A 14,611-nucleotide genomic window follows, 5' to 3' on the forward strand; every position below is an offset into this window, starting at 1 on the left:
AAAAAAAACGATTCATAGTAAAAAATATCTAAGAGTTTAACAGAAAGAGGTGAGTTTTATTTATAAATCGATTTATATTAAAGTAAAAAAAGGTAAATAATTTCGATGAACTGTATTCCTGAAGCTACGTCAACGTTGACAGTAGCTTTACGAGGAACGTGAAACCTGTGTTTTACCTCTCGGTTAGTGCGTCTTTAACTTTAACCGTTCACCGCTACAAGTATGCCTGTTTTTTTTGCGCGAGAGAAGGCAAGCGTAAACAGTGTCGAGACTGATAGCGACGAAGTAGCGACCCGGCCGGTGAATAACGGGTAAAAAAGGGTCGGCGAATTGCGAGTAGCCAATGGAGGTCGTTTGAAAAGTGGGCCATGAGTTTTACGCTTTATTGAAAAGCTGCCTGAGAGCCTCGCAGCCTCCTTATCTCCTTGTCTTATCATCCGACAGACTCCAGGCGAGTTTACCGTCTTGCTTTTGAGAGATCGGAACAAATTGGCGATGTTTATAAGTTTTAACGTTTTTCCGCACTTTATGTTTCGCACTAATAAAAATTGTTGCTCTTTTATTTTATCAATAAAGAGAGATAGCCATGTGAGCTGAAAGTGCATGTGACGGTGCTGATAATCTAAGAAGAAGTAACGTTCGATGTCGTAAATTTTCGATCAAGAAACAATGGAGAGCAAATAGTCGTAGATATAATTATCGTCGGCAACTTACGTTCCCATCCACTCTCAATCTACCCTGTCAACTCCTACCGTTTCCTCTAGTCCCTCTTTAGGGATTTCTTCAATTGAGTCGGGCATCTGCCGGCGGTAGAGACTCACTCTCTCCCAAGAGAGTTAAATTAGAAGAAACAAGAAAAAAGAAAGAGAGAGAGAGAGAGAGAGAGAGAGAGAAGGAGAAAGAGGAGGAGAGAGAGAGAGAGAGAAAAAGAGAAAAGGTAAGCGCGGGACGACGTGATTTTGGTAGTTCCGAGCGCGACCTCGTTCCGGCACCGACAAATCGCTTCTCGGATTTCCTCTCTTCGCCCTCCGACTTGTTCCCGCGCCGTTTCCGCATTTGCCCCGTCGGATTCCGAAACGTTCGAAACTTTTCAATAGGTCGCGATTTTTCGCGGGTGTTACCGCGAACGCAATTGACTTCCATGGCACGAAATCCGCCGAGAGAAGCCGCAGGAAATTCGCGCGGTTCATCGACCCTCACGCGGGGCTGCGCCAGATATTACCGAGCCGAGGGCTTTCGTTTGTTCCCGATCTCGCCCGCGACAGGAGAGAGTTTGGCGCGCGCCCGCGACAAAGAGCAAACATACGGCCTAGGGCGCACGATCCCCGGGCGAATGTCGACCCCGGCGAGACTCGCCCGAGTTTGTCGCAGCTCCGCTTTCGTTTCGGCCTCCGGCCCTTCCGCTCGCGCTCCCCCGCGCATCCGGTCCCGTTCGCGGAAGCGACGCCGACTAAGCGAGATATCCAGTGATTCGGAAACTGTAATCCCTTTTGTGTCCCCGACGACAACGACGACGAGGAGACGAAACAGCGCGCATATCCGGGACACCGCGACGGTCTTCTCGTCCTTTGTTCCTACGCCCGGGGTGTCCCTCTGCCCTCTCCTTTTCTCGCCCTTCCGACCGACGACGCGGCAAAGAGAGGGGTTGGTCTTACGCGCGGAGCGGAGTCTCGCGGGTCCTTCTCGCGGACGAGGAAGACTCGGGGTCGCTCATAAAAACGATATAAAAACTCCGTGGACGCGACCGCCGTAAAGTCGGGTGACGGCAGATCGTTCACTCGTAAGTGGCACATCTGTGTGCAGTTTTGCGCTGCCCTGATGACGGCCCTTCTTCTCGTCCGACTGTGAAACGCCGGTAACCGTGGCGACGCGATTAAACCAAAAAATAGCCGAGCTCGTTTCCCGAGTTTTCCACACTACGTGTTTGCCACGCGAGATTGTTATTTAAGCAATTTCGTGTTAAAATCAAGCGCAATCATGCGGTATTTTTGCGCTCATCGAAATACCAACTCTGCATGTAACGCCATAAATTTGCAAAAAGCTCGTTTTGCCTAACGAAACCACTAGACGACGGGTTGTATATATTAATACATCGTGCAATTGTTCCATTGCAATGGAATTATTTTATAGAGAAGAGAGACAGAGGCATTGCAGAGAGAGGTCACTCGTATCAAATAGACATAATGTATCCTAGTTACTGCGACGATTGGAAGGCATCTCGACGCTGCTGCATATTACGCGTATGTTAATTATACATTGCATTTATATTAAGCTTTGAGTGGGTACGTTCACGTATATATATATACATCATACATCGACGCTAGTTTCCATTTTACGTCAGTGCCGTCGCTAATTAATCGAAAATCACAACGGTGATTACGTATGACGACAAGTGAAACGAGGTTATACTATTAAATTGATGCTTTATTGAAATTCGTGAATTATGTGTACTATGTAAATTTATATTGTGTTGTATTAAATCGCTACTGCTTGTGAGTTAATATGCAAATTTCGCGGCGCCGCCTGTGTTTTTGCCTTATTTCGTTTTATTTATACGCAGACATCGTAACCCAGTTTCAAATCCGATTAACTGACATCTCTTCGCACAATGGCAATTAAAATTGCAGCCGACATTTCCGAAGTCAATAACCTGTAATTAATGTGAACCGGGTATTAATGTGCAAACCAAGTTTTCCTCGTCCAAAATATCTTAATTAACGCGACGTTATCGATCGCACTCAATTATATTACCGCAAACACGCGCGTTTTGTATAATAGAACGCCTAATGATGACAAACTCTTATTATAAAAGAAATTCTGTTCGACGCTAAATATATTTACTCAAGATTCATAAAAGCGCGGAATCTCGCAAAATATACAAATTATGACAATAATGCATAAATCAGCTTTAATAATAGCGATAATAGAAAATCTGATTTGCACTAATATTCTTGAAAGTAACGATTACGCGATAAATTATAACGATGTAATTGCGATATTAAACAAACGGATATATTTCGCGAGAAATAGCAGCAAATTGGAATTTCCATTGTATTAGTGTGAAATGCAGGTGATTCTATCTCAAATCTGTTTTCAATTTTACTGAAGCAAGTTATCGGTCGTTGTCGGCGTCGCAGCTGCCGCTGTACCAATAATGCGGCGATTTCCGCTCTCGCGGCGCACATTTTCTCGCTTTCATCTTTCACCGGTGACTAGCGTCGCATTACCGTCCCCCTCTCCGCCACCCCTCGCCTCTTTTGTATCGTGCGCAAATATACACGTGCCGAGAGCACTCTCGCCGGGCCATCTCTTAACCGCTGATAAATAGAGCAAGTTTCGTGCAACGTGTTGCTTCGCCTTCGCCGTCTCGTTACTCCCAGCTCACCTAAGTGCGCAAACTTTGGCCCGGATGTACCGCCACGGGAATGCGGATAGGCAATGGCGCGCAACCAAGGTGTTCTGGGAACGACTTAGGGGGAACACTCCGGTGCACTCCGAGCGGCGAATGCGGGCGTGGAAGGAAGTGCGTATGCGCCGGCGACGCTAACGAGAGCAATCGACGGTGCAGGGCGGCGTGGTTAAGCTCTAAGTAGAGTCGATGAAGCGGTGAGCATGGACGGAAAGTGAACACCCTTTTACCGAAACTTGCCTTAACTCTTTAACGCTAACGCCGTAACAGTAGTAATGTATTCACCGTGGTGGACTCCCTTGTGTTCCTCTTTTCTCACGTTCCATCGTTAAGGTAATCTATTTATTCTCCAAATTTATGTCGCTTGAAAAATGGTACTAATTAAAATTTTCTCATTAAAAATTTATTAATTTAAATTCTCTCGCGGAGAGGAGCTTTTCACCTTTCATGCAGTTATAAATGAAGTCATCGATACACCTCTCTCAATTAAATGAAAATAACTTGCAGATAGCTGAAATGAAGTAATGAATTAAAAGGAACGTTCTACAACTGTTGTGCAACATTTTGGTACACCATCGCAAGAATCGTGGATTTCCAGATGGTGTACTCGGTCGGTGTACCATCAGCGTAACGAACAACTATTTGGACTGTTATTTGCGATAAGTTTTTCCCGGCGTCGGGTGCACGTGTCGCCTCTCCGCTCCATCTGCTCTTTGCTAAATCAAAAAAGCATGTTCGAAACTTTACGCTTTCGCGAACACACTGCAGCGGGTGCGTTATTCATGACGAAAACCCCCAGACGGATCGTCTTCTCCCGGTTCTCAGCCACGGGCTACAATTTCTTGTATACACGACGTAACGACTATCCGGAACCCTTCGTTCCTCTCCGTGTCTCTCCACCAACTGACTCCGATATACCCTTTGCCGAGAGGTAATTACACTCGCTTATGCTACAGCGGTCGTAAATGAGTTTAATAGCCGGCTAGTTTGAGCGATGCAATATAATTATCTCGTCGAATATATTTAGTTCTTCGATAAGTGAGTTTGTCGTTTATCGCGACCTCTTGTGAGACGAGTGTTAAAATTATTTATAAATTTCTGTTAAATTATTAACTTTGTCGCAACCTTTATTAATATGTGCCATTATATCACCTGAGATACGCTGTTCATTAAAAAGATCGACGCCTTCTGATAAACTAATTTTATGTCCGTGATATTTTTTGACCTTTCGACATTTCCAAGTTATTCAATAACATTCAAGACACAGATTTCCTCAATTATTTTATCTTCTCACCAATAAGTTTCAGCGAATGGAGAAGCTTGCTCATTGTTAGATAGAAGTGCATCGATTTTTTCCATAACCAGTGTACTTGGAAAAATATAAGCAACCAAGAATAATATAACGCTATGGGGATTTTGATTGTCGTTATATTTTTCAATCAGTCGAAATTTTTGCTTAATCCCCGCCAAGCAAAGGGATATTTATGCACGCTCTCGCGTCGTACTTTAGAGCCCGGGGGACTCTATCTCGGAACACGTAGACAGTATCCATCTTACTATAACGTTTATCTATCCTACGGACTAAGCCACGTTCGCGGACCGCGCTTAAGGCTACCGTTACATCGCCGGCCGGCGCTTCGCAGCCAACCCAGCCAGTCCCCGATACCGTCCTCTCCGTGCACGTACGTAGAAGCGTTAGGCACGGAAAAAGATGTACGGCGAGTGGATGGAGAGGGAACATATATCTAGAGAGACAGAGATCGCGCGAATGGAGGACAGAGAGCGAGAGAGTTACACCGGAGTACTTAGATTCAACGCGCGAGTCCGTTGAACTCCGGCCGAGACCGCGCGCGACCCTTCTCGACCGCGTTGTCCTCTTCCACGCTTCTCGCTTCAGCTCATCGGCGCGCTCTTTCTTGCTTCGCGCATCCGCCTATTTACTCTCGTTTCTTCTCGTGGTTTGCGCCTACGGTGGAAGGGTAATCATGGTGCTTTACGCGTTTACTGGACCCACCGTTTTCTTTTCTTCTCCGAGAAAACCGGGCTCCATCACCCCCTCCGACTGTCGCCCACTTTGTCTTGTTCTCTCCTCTTCTTTCTTCTCCCGTCTCCTGCGTTTCGTTCGTGCCAAGCGCAGGCGGCCCCCGTCCGGCCGCGAGGTGATCTCCACGTAATGACAAAATCGTGCACTTCTGTCAACCGCCATCCGCCATTACCGGCTTCTCCGGGTAGCCGCGGGCAACATTGTCAGACCTCGCCTCTATTGTTCCCACGATTATTCATGATTTTTTACGCTGTTCGCGCGTCAAAATGTGGGAGAGAAGTGTCTTCTGCCGATGTCAGTTCGAAACAATGAAATGAATTTTAAAAAGTGAATTGTTATTTATTACGACTTTTATGAGACAGCGTTGAGATTATTTAGAATTTTGCGCTACATTGTCGGCCGGTAAAAATAGCATTGTACACGCATCGGCGGCGGACTGCGGTTTCTCATCTATAAAAAATACAGTACAACTCTCTGGTTTCTTTTCAGAGGGCGCGTGCCCGGATGCTGCGGAACAGCCGACTGCAGAGTTGATCTTTGTAAGTACCATTTCGATTTATAATTCCTCTACTTCCTCTATGTGCTCTCGGGTGCGCCGAACTTTTTTTGTCTGCCAAAAACAGAAGCGGAAGCACGTCGAGGCTGTTTTCACGAGACGGGGTCAATACGTATGCGATGCACAACGTGCGGAATATGTCGGATTAGAATAGCAAGGAGAAGCGTAGTTGCATTATGAGCTCTTTTTATCTGTCATGTCCGAATGAACTCCTCTCATCACCCTCGCTTGCTGACTGGCGTTCTCTTTCGCCGGCGAGAAGAATTCGCGTATCCGCACTGGCCGAAAGCTAGCCGCGCGCGCAAGCCGAAACAGCATTTCATTAGTCGGCCGGCCTCGAAAGATTCCTCGTTTGAGCAATAACGCGGAGGCGGTTGCCGGAACGGAATTGAAAAGTGCATTTCTCCCTCGCGGTAACACGAGGGCGAGGAGGTAAAGAGAAGCGAGACTAGAGCGCGGTGGAATAAACAAATTAAATCGCGTTGCCTCCACTTTTCCGCAACCGCATCGAGGAGGAGGCGGAACGGCCGGACGTTTTGTGCGTGTAACGCTGATGCGCTGTTGCAGCTAAGAATTCTCCGGGCCCGTGCGTCGTGTACGTGCCGTGCAAGGAATTTTTATTCACTGTTTAGTTTTAATCAAAAACCCGACCCGGACCGGCCGCAGTCTGGTTTAGTTGCCCGGCACTCTACTTCTCCCGCACTCCGACGGCCCTTTTTCCGTTCTCCAACATGCGCCGGACGAGACTCAAACAGAGCGGGCGAAATGAGAACGAGGATACCGCCGGATACAAAGGCCAACCCTGTCGCTGTCGAGAAATAATTGAAAAAAACATGAAGCGGATCAAAATTCGGTGCACCGAAAGAGCAGCGGAAACCAAGTGCTACGGGCTCTCGAAAAAAAAAAAAAAAAATTGATAGCCCTCCGGGTTTTCGCATCGGACAACTGGGGAGAAACAATGTCGCGCGGTAAAAGCGATGCGAAATTGTTTTCGAAGGTAACTACCGGAGATTATAAGAGGATTACTCCCGCGTAAACGGCAGTCTAAAAAGTAATAAGCACTTTCATTTAAATCGTCTCCGCGTGCCGTTCGCGCATACGAATAAGTATAAAAGCTCTCCCTTGGCTGGTTTATAACGAAAAAATAACGCCGGCTCGGTGGCGCGCATGGCGATTTGTTGTTTATTTTCTTTTTTGTTTTTTTGTTATTCGTTTATAGGTCGAGTTACACACATGGCTGCGACATTCCGCAGTGCCGCGATATTCGCGAGAAAAAGCTTTTCGGTGAGCTATATTTAATCGCCTCGATTAAGTAAACTATAAAACAAGGTTCAAGTAAAACAAAGTCGCTACGGAATAATTGCTAAAGCAAATATTCGGTTTATACCGCTAATTATCCGAGTTCCTGTATCTTTAAATCCCCTGCGCTCTTGCAACTGCAGCTTCGCTATAAATAAATATCATCTAATATCCACGATTGGCTTATTTGCGAATAAAAAAAAACAGACGGAATAAAGCACAGATGAATCTTCGGTTGATCGCAGCGCACTTGCGCACAATGGTGCGTCCGAAATCGCCGGGCGTTAATCGCCTCGATGACGCACAGAACAGATCGTGTTTGCTTTTTGTTCTCGCTTGCACACGGGTCGCGCGCGGCGCATCAATAATTCCGCTCGCCTGTAAATCTTCGCGAATTGGTATCGGCGGAAGAAATCGCGCGAGGTTTAGCCGCCCCGTCGGTCGTAGGTCACATCGTCCAATTTAGCGTTCGTTACACTCGCTCCACTTCGCGTTGTAGCGGACTGAAAAAAAGGAATCAACCCCCTTTCCCCCCCCCCTCCCGGAGTATACTATCTGATAGTAGCTCGACTAGTGTGCTCGTCGAAACTCATGTATGCCAGCGGATACCCGAAGCCGAGGGTTGATGCTCGCTGAAAGTTATACCTCATCATAGGGGTGCACTAAAATTCCCGACAAGTTCAACCTTGTGCTGAGCAACGATTTACCTCACCGACTCGGTAAAATCATCTGAAAATCCGACGCGCCCGAGTTTGCGCTTTTCGCGTATCAACTCTCGCGAAATACTTTTATTACGCTTCACGGCACGTAGCGTGTAGTTTGAAAACGATTAATTCTCTCAGAGCGATAACGAGAGCTTGCCCACAAAGTCGGTTAAATCGGAATGCTTGGAGAATCTTATTGCATTTACATCTGCATTATGCAATGAAATTTGAATTGAAGTCGGCGTGGATGATCGCGCAATGCCGCAGGATTTTTTTAATGGTAAACGATAACTGTGCTATAAATTCGTTAGGAATCGTAACCGCTCGAAGTCACGGCTATCAGTTATGCTTTTTGAAAAATATCGCGATGCCGCGAGTACCTCGATTAACGCTAACGCTTCGCGAGTGTCATAAAATAATGCGAGATAACGCGAGACAATGAGATTTTTACTTTATCTTACATAATTTAGACATTGCGCGCCACACGAGCCACGCGAGAAATTACTTATATCACGTGTAACCTTTAGATAAGCAGAACACACATTTAGCCACGGGTCGCAACGAGTAGATAAAGATAATGTTGTCGAGAGCGACACACTAGACTGAGATTCGCGATGGAAGAGTGCCGCCCGAGTCGATTATACGCGCTCGTTGATTATCGCGTGTGCGCATCGCGCGAACGCTGTCGCGACGTTACCTCGAAACGCCAGCTCGTCGGAGACCTTTGTAGCTTCTTCTTCCTCTTATTTGATTTTTTCCCCTCATCCCGAGTTTGCTGCGGCGCATACCCCCCTCCCTGCAGATTCATCCGTCCAGTTATGTGTGCGGGCGCTACTTCCGACCTGACCTGGCCAGATGCCACGAGCAAAAATCCTCCCGCACGTACTTACCCGATATCGTTACTACACGCGGAGACGACAGGGTGGCCGAGTCGGCTGAGCGTGTTCAGTGACTGTGAATACACAAGCCTGCCTCCCAATCAAATTGGATTTGTTCAATGGATAATTCGATACGCGAGGAAACGCCAGAGGCAGAGTGTTCTAACTTCCCCGTACTCTAACCCGTTTTATATATATCTCTTTCACATTACAATACATCATGTCAAACTTTCTATACATCTTGCTATAAATTTTTGAAACGGCTCTCTCTTTCTCATATAAAAAATTACTAATATATTTAATTAAAGCATGTCGAAATTGTTTGCTTCAAGTTTTATAAATTGTTTTTTTAATATAAATAAATTTAATATAAATTATAGATTAATTCTAAATAGATATTGATTATATCTTGTGTTAGATTATAGATTCATGCGAGATTATATATTGGATTTTCTATATTTCTTTTTATATACAACTTTTGGAGACAGCTCTCTCTTTCTTTCTTTTATATAAAAAAAGTATTAGTAAATAATACTTTAAATAATATTTAAACTAAGGTTATGTCAAATCTACTAAATTTATCCATTTATCTTAAATTTTGGAAAAATATCAGATTATTTTAAAGAAGAGCTGCTAATTTTTATACTTGTAATTAATCCTCACTTCCGGGAGAAAATTTTCCCAAAATCCTCATTTTCCGGGAGAAAAAACTCTTCAATTTGGTTGGATAAAACTGCAAGATTGCTGTTCTTCAGGAAAATATCTCGTAATTTTAAGAAAACTGAGAGATTCTTTTACCAGAAAATTCACAGATCGGATAATTGTCGGCAATTTGCGTACTAGCGTTTTCTAATTCCCCTTCATTTTATGAAAAAGCGCAGTGACGCGAGAAAAGGTGAAATAGCGTGGATAGAATGCGAGAAAGGTCAAAGTCGGGACACTCGCTGCACACTGGAAATGAGCATGCACGTCGTGACGAGATACGCAAGTATACGCGAGTATATTGCAGTTGGATTGAGTGATACCAAGCGAATGGCGTAAATACACTAGGAAGAAAGCACATTATAGCTTTTAAATGAGTTGCTGACTTGTGTGAGGGTTCTCCCGTTGGAGTTTTAGCTCGTGCGACGTCTTACTGCGCTCGTAAAAGAAATAACGTTTCCTCGAACTACTTTGTCCTCCCTTTCGTCGTCCTCTCATTTTTCGTCCGTCCGAGACGGCCATAAAAAAAAAGATATACTTTGACGAAGAATGGTCTGAAAGTCCGAACTTTTGTCAAAACTGTTCACGTTGTATATCTTTCGGTTTTCAAATAACTACGGATATTTCTCGTTCTACTTACAAATGGTTGCGCCAAATTGATGGGAATTTTTTATTCCGATTTCAACCGCGAATTTGTGACATCCACGAAAATATCTCAATCCTTCAGCGCTAGGACAGTTAAACAACAATAAAAGAGTTAGCGTTTTTCTAATAAGTTAGTAAGAAAATAATATTTAACAATTTTTAATGAATTACCAAGGCACTAATTTTTTATACATTGTAGTATAATAATTAGAAAATAATAGATAAATATAATGCATAATTAATATCTCTTTAATATTGTACCAAATTTAAGTTGAAAGAATAGTTTTTAGATATATCAAAAGAAGGACTTTTTTTTGTTTGAAAACACGAAAATCCTCAGCTTAGATCCGACAGATCAAAGTGGAACGTATTTAAGGTCGAAGAGGAAGAACACGAGCTTATGTACGCCAGCCGGTCTCTTGATCCCAAGACGAAACAAGTAATTCCAGCTAGCTATCCATTTATCGATCTAGTCTTTTCTCTCGCCTGTCCTCTTTCCGCTTTTTTCTTCCGACTATCCCCCGGTGAAACATCGTTGCTCGTGTCCATGCTCTCTTTACTGTCGAGATGTTTTGTCGCGCTCGCGCCGCGTGCGCGCGCGCGCGCTTACGCTCGCCTTGGTTTTGCGGGAGCTTCGGTCGCAAACAGGAATGAAGATTTATCCTGTTCGTGTCGCGCGGTTGACTTCCGTTTATCAAACCGCCCCCCTTTCGTCTCGCGATTTTCCCCGCCGAACGGCAACGGTCGACGATAATCGATGCTGGGTGGGCGCTCGCGCGTTCCAAGTTTCTCTCTAATTTGTGTCGAGGAACGGCGAGTTTCGAGCGTCACGGGCTGCAGCCGGTTTCCCAGCCGACTACATGGGCGTACGGAACCAACTATACCTATCCACGTGCGAACGTGTGCTCTTATTCTAAGCGCACGGCGCACCGCAAATGACCCGAATTAGTCAAGTCGTTAAATCGCGCGGTACCCGGAAACTCGTATAATTTTCCGGCCGAACGGGGTTAAGCAATACAAGGAGACTAATTGCAAACGGTCTTGCCGAGCTGCGTCACATCGAACCGATCGATTTAAATCTGCGGTGACTCAATCCGTCCCCCGTTAAGACACGGATAAATAGCGCTCTCTCCGATCAGCGAAATCCGATTGCCTTTTACTTAAAGCGCGCATAAATATGCCAAGTGGAAACGCGGGCAACGGGGGATATTCATTATTTCTCCGATGTTTGAAGGTAATCCGGAAAGCGAAAGAGTTAAGAGATGAAAAGGCGAAAAACTTGTATTTTCCTTTTCTCGGGCACCCAACTTCTTCCCGACTTACGTCGCTCTTATCGCGCGTCAATGAGAGAAAGGAAGGCGCAGGCGATTACCGGGCTGAGAGAATACGAAGATAAGACGAGAGGCGGGCGCTTCTTTCCCCGCTCGGCGGTGCTCGACTCCGCGAGACGATTTTCTCGCTTTGTAGTTTACCACGGTTGCGATACTGTCTCGTTCGAACGTACGGCGAGTGATACCGGCGTTGCTGCCAGATATCGGATTTGGCTTTGTCGGTAACCACCCGCGCTCGGCCTTTCCCGAGCAGGATGAATCGAGTGGGATCGTGTTTCGGAAGTCTCTCTAAATCAAATATCCGCGTTACTCGAAACAATTCCTCGAGAAGTGTTGCGGTCCCTGAACCGTAATTGTCTTGCTGAATTTCGTTGCCGAAGTAACACACGTAGTTACCGTTATTGGAGAATTGTTTGAGGTGCCACTTCGAAGCTCGACGAAGAGGCAAAGACGGAGTTTAAGCTGTTTCTTCGTTTCGTGCAGTTTCCCAGCCTAATGGTTCTAACTCGATTGTTAATGGCTGCGAAAACTTATCATGTAGGGCAGTGTAAACTGTCGGTTAAAATAGTGACCTCCATTATAGTTACAACAATTTTATATCGCAAAGTTAATTCTCGATTTATCATTCAGCGTAACATCACAAGTCTAATGCAAGTTTTGTGCGAAAAAGACTGGCGAGTCAGTTTCAATTTCATTATTTTCTTTTTTCCAATTTTATCTATTTTTCATACTTTTTAGTTTAATTACCATTACATTTTTCTTAAAAAAATGAAAACTAAAATTGAACCTACTAGGAACATGTGAACGTACAATATATCCTCATTTATTATTGAGATTAAAATTGATTTCACAGGAGTCATGTTACTCGAAATATGATTCAATTATAATAATGGATATCATCATTCTCATCGCTTGACGCTCGACTGACCGACTGCTCTGTCATTATTTTCAGCAGTGATTCGTCGATGCATATTACGCGTATGTAGGTTGTTGCACTTCCTTACGAACTCTCCGCCCTTTTTGCGGTCACACGGCAGACGGAGGTGTGTCAAGGACGTGAGATAAGAGGAAACGTAACAGAGTGAACAGCCCGATGTGATGAATTGGTTACTCATTTATTATGATTCAGCCATGCGAGGTGCAAAATGTGCAAAGGGCGCATCGCTACATTCGTTACGGTAGAAATGTGCGATGTCCGTTTTAGTAACTAACCACGTAATTTTAGCACGCACTGTTGGCCACCTGCAATCTCTAAAGATTCCCTTTTAAAGTAATTATGATTTATAATTCTGGTATTAAAAACAATTATAGCCAAAATTCATAGTTTCGTTTGCAAAACATATTTACGCTACATTCAGAAAACCGCAGATACCAAAGAGATATGTATTTTGCTTTATTATTTTTAATTTAATATTTAGATCAAACATATAACATGTATGTAATTGAAAATATAAAGTCAAATTTTCCCAATAATTATATATAACAGCTTTAAAATGGAAACATATTATTTGATATTTGTACATAAAATATAAACTTGTTATCGTAAATAAAATATTTTAGTTATTATTAAATAAATGTTTCCGTTTTAAAGTTGTCATATATAATTATTGGAAAAATCCGACTTCATATTTTATTCATATAGCAATATATTCTATTATGAAAATACGGCGCACAAATAATAATGTGAAGAGAAAGAGGCTCGACAATATTAAAACATAAATGAAATGAAAATCCGAGGATTGGGAGTGCAAAATCCATGCGCTCCCTACGTTTCTGCGTTAAAATGTAGAATTTTGCATTGATGTACGATGTAACATCTGGTCGCCGTCTGAATTTAAAACGCTCGCGCTGCCGAGTCGCTATATCTGCATGCGCATATCAGATATTCTTACATCACGGTCACGGGCTTCTGGCTAGGCCGACCGATAAACGGTCGTTAGGGCACCTGCCAACCGCCACTCCAGGATCCCCGATGCCCGCCCTCGTAGTGGACATGGACGGTGGACACGGTGATGCACATGAAAACCGTTAAAGCTTACGTCGCTCTATCGTAAAGTCTCATCTTCCGGTTTTAGGGTGCATTGACGCGTCGGTTTAAAAGTCCCGTCTGTATATTCCAACAAATCGTACAATTCCGAGTTAAATAAATTGTGGAATTAACCGGAATACAATTATCTGCGAAAAAAAGAAAACAAAAATTATAAAATACATTTTTAGTTGTGTAATTTGCGAGAACGGTATTTTTTACGCGAAAATAATATACATTTATTTGATTATAATACAAAATAACATTATAAATAACATCATAATAAGTAATTGAGAGTTATAAATAATAACGATTATAAATCTTTTTGATAATTTCATTTTATAGATAATTGCGATCATTCTCTGTCGCCTGAGAATACTAGATTACTAATTTTGTTCCCCTAGTTATCAAGTATGAATTCGATATCTTAACTGAATTGTTCCTCGAGATTCGTCTCGGCGTTGTGATCGAAGTCGCATCAATTATGCATCGCACTGTCGACACCCAGACGTCGGAAATCATAAATTATCCAGCAGGGATGCTCAACAAGAAGACGAACTTGCTTAACGATGCCCCGATGAACGCTACAGGGAAATCGACAGATTAACGCGTCGTCTCATATTATCGCGTTAATTTTAAATAATAATTCCTACTAGACCTTTCTGGAATATAATCTTACACGATTTAAGGAAATTATTGAGAAAATCTCTGCTTCAACATTTGAGAGAATAGTTATTCAATTCATGATTAAATATATTTTTTTATCTATTTTTTTTAAAAACTGAAATAATCACCAGGCAAGACGAAGCCTTCGGAAACGATCGCATCATGTTTGTAGTAAAACGCTTTCTTACGTGAAGCGCGGAAACCGTGACGACGCATGTTAATTATGTGTCAGGTACGTTAGTACTAGGTATGAGAATGAGAGACGCACGAGGAGTGGGGCAATGTCACTCACCCTTGCGTGTTACCAGCTAGTCGACATTCGTCCTCTTATCAGCACCTTTAGTTTTCGTC

The 14,611-nt window shown here is 43.7% G+C and overlaps 1 protein-coding gene across 6 annotated transcripts in view; it reads left to right on the top strand.

The window, feature by feature from the left end:
- Positions 1 to 14,611, top strand: part of ed (echinoid) — a 212,576-nt gene that overhangs the window by 67,242 nt on the left and 130,723 nt on the right. Inside the window, exon 6 of one of the 6 annotated variants that reach the window (XM_012366478.2) lies at positions 5,943 to 5,992. The exons of 4 other annotated variants lie outside the window; for them this stretch is intronic. The gene's annotated coding sequence lies outside the window, so the exon portion shown is untranslated. Of the gene's footprint in view, positions 1 to 4,890; positions 5,993 to 14,611 lie in introns of those variants that run through there. One more of the 6 variants, XM_067353097.1, reaches the window with a different exon arrangement.

Source organism: Linepithema humile, chromosome 4 (genome assembly GCF_040581485.1).
Source record: "Linepithema humile isolate Giens D197 chromosome 4, Lhum_UNIL_v1.0, whole genome shotgun sequence".
NCBI lineage: Eukaryota > Metazoa > Arthropoda > Insecta > Hymenoptera > Formicidae > Linepithema > Linepithema humile.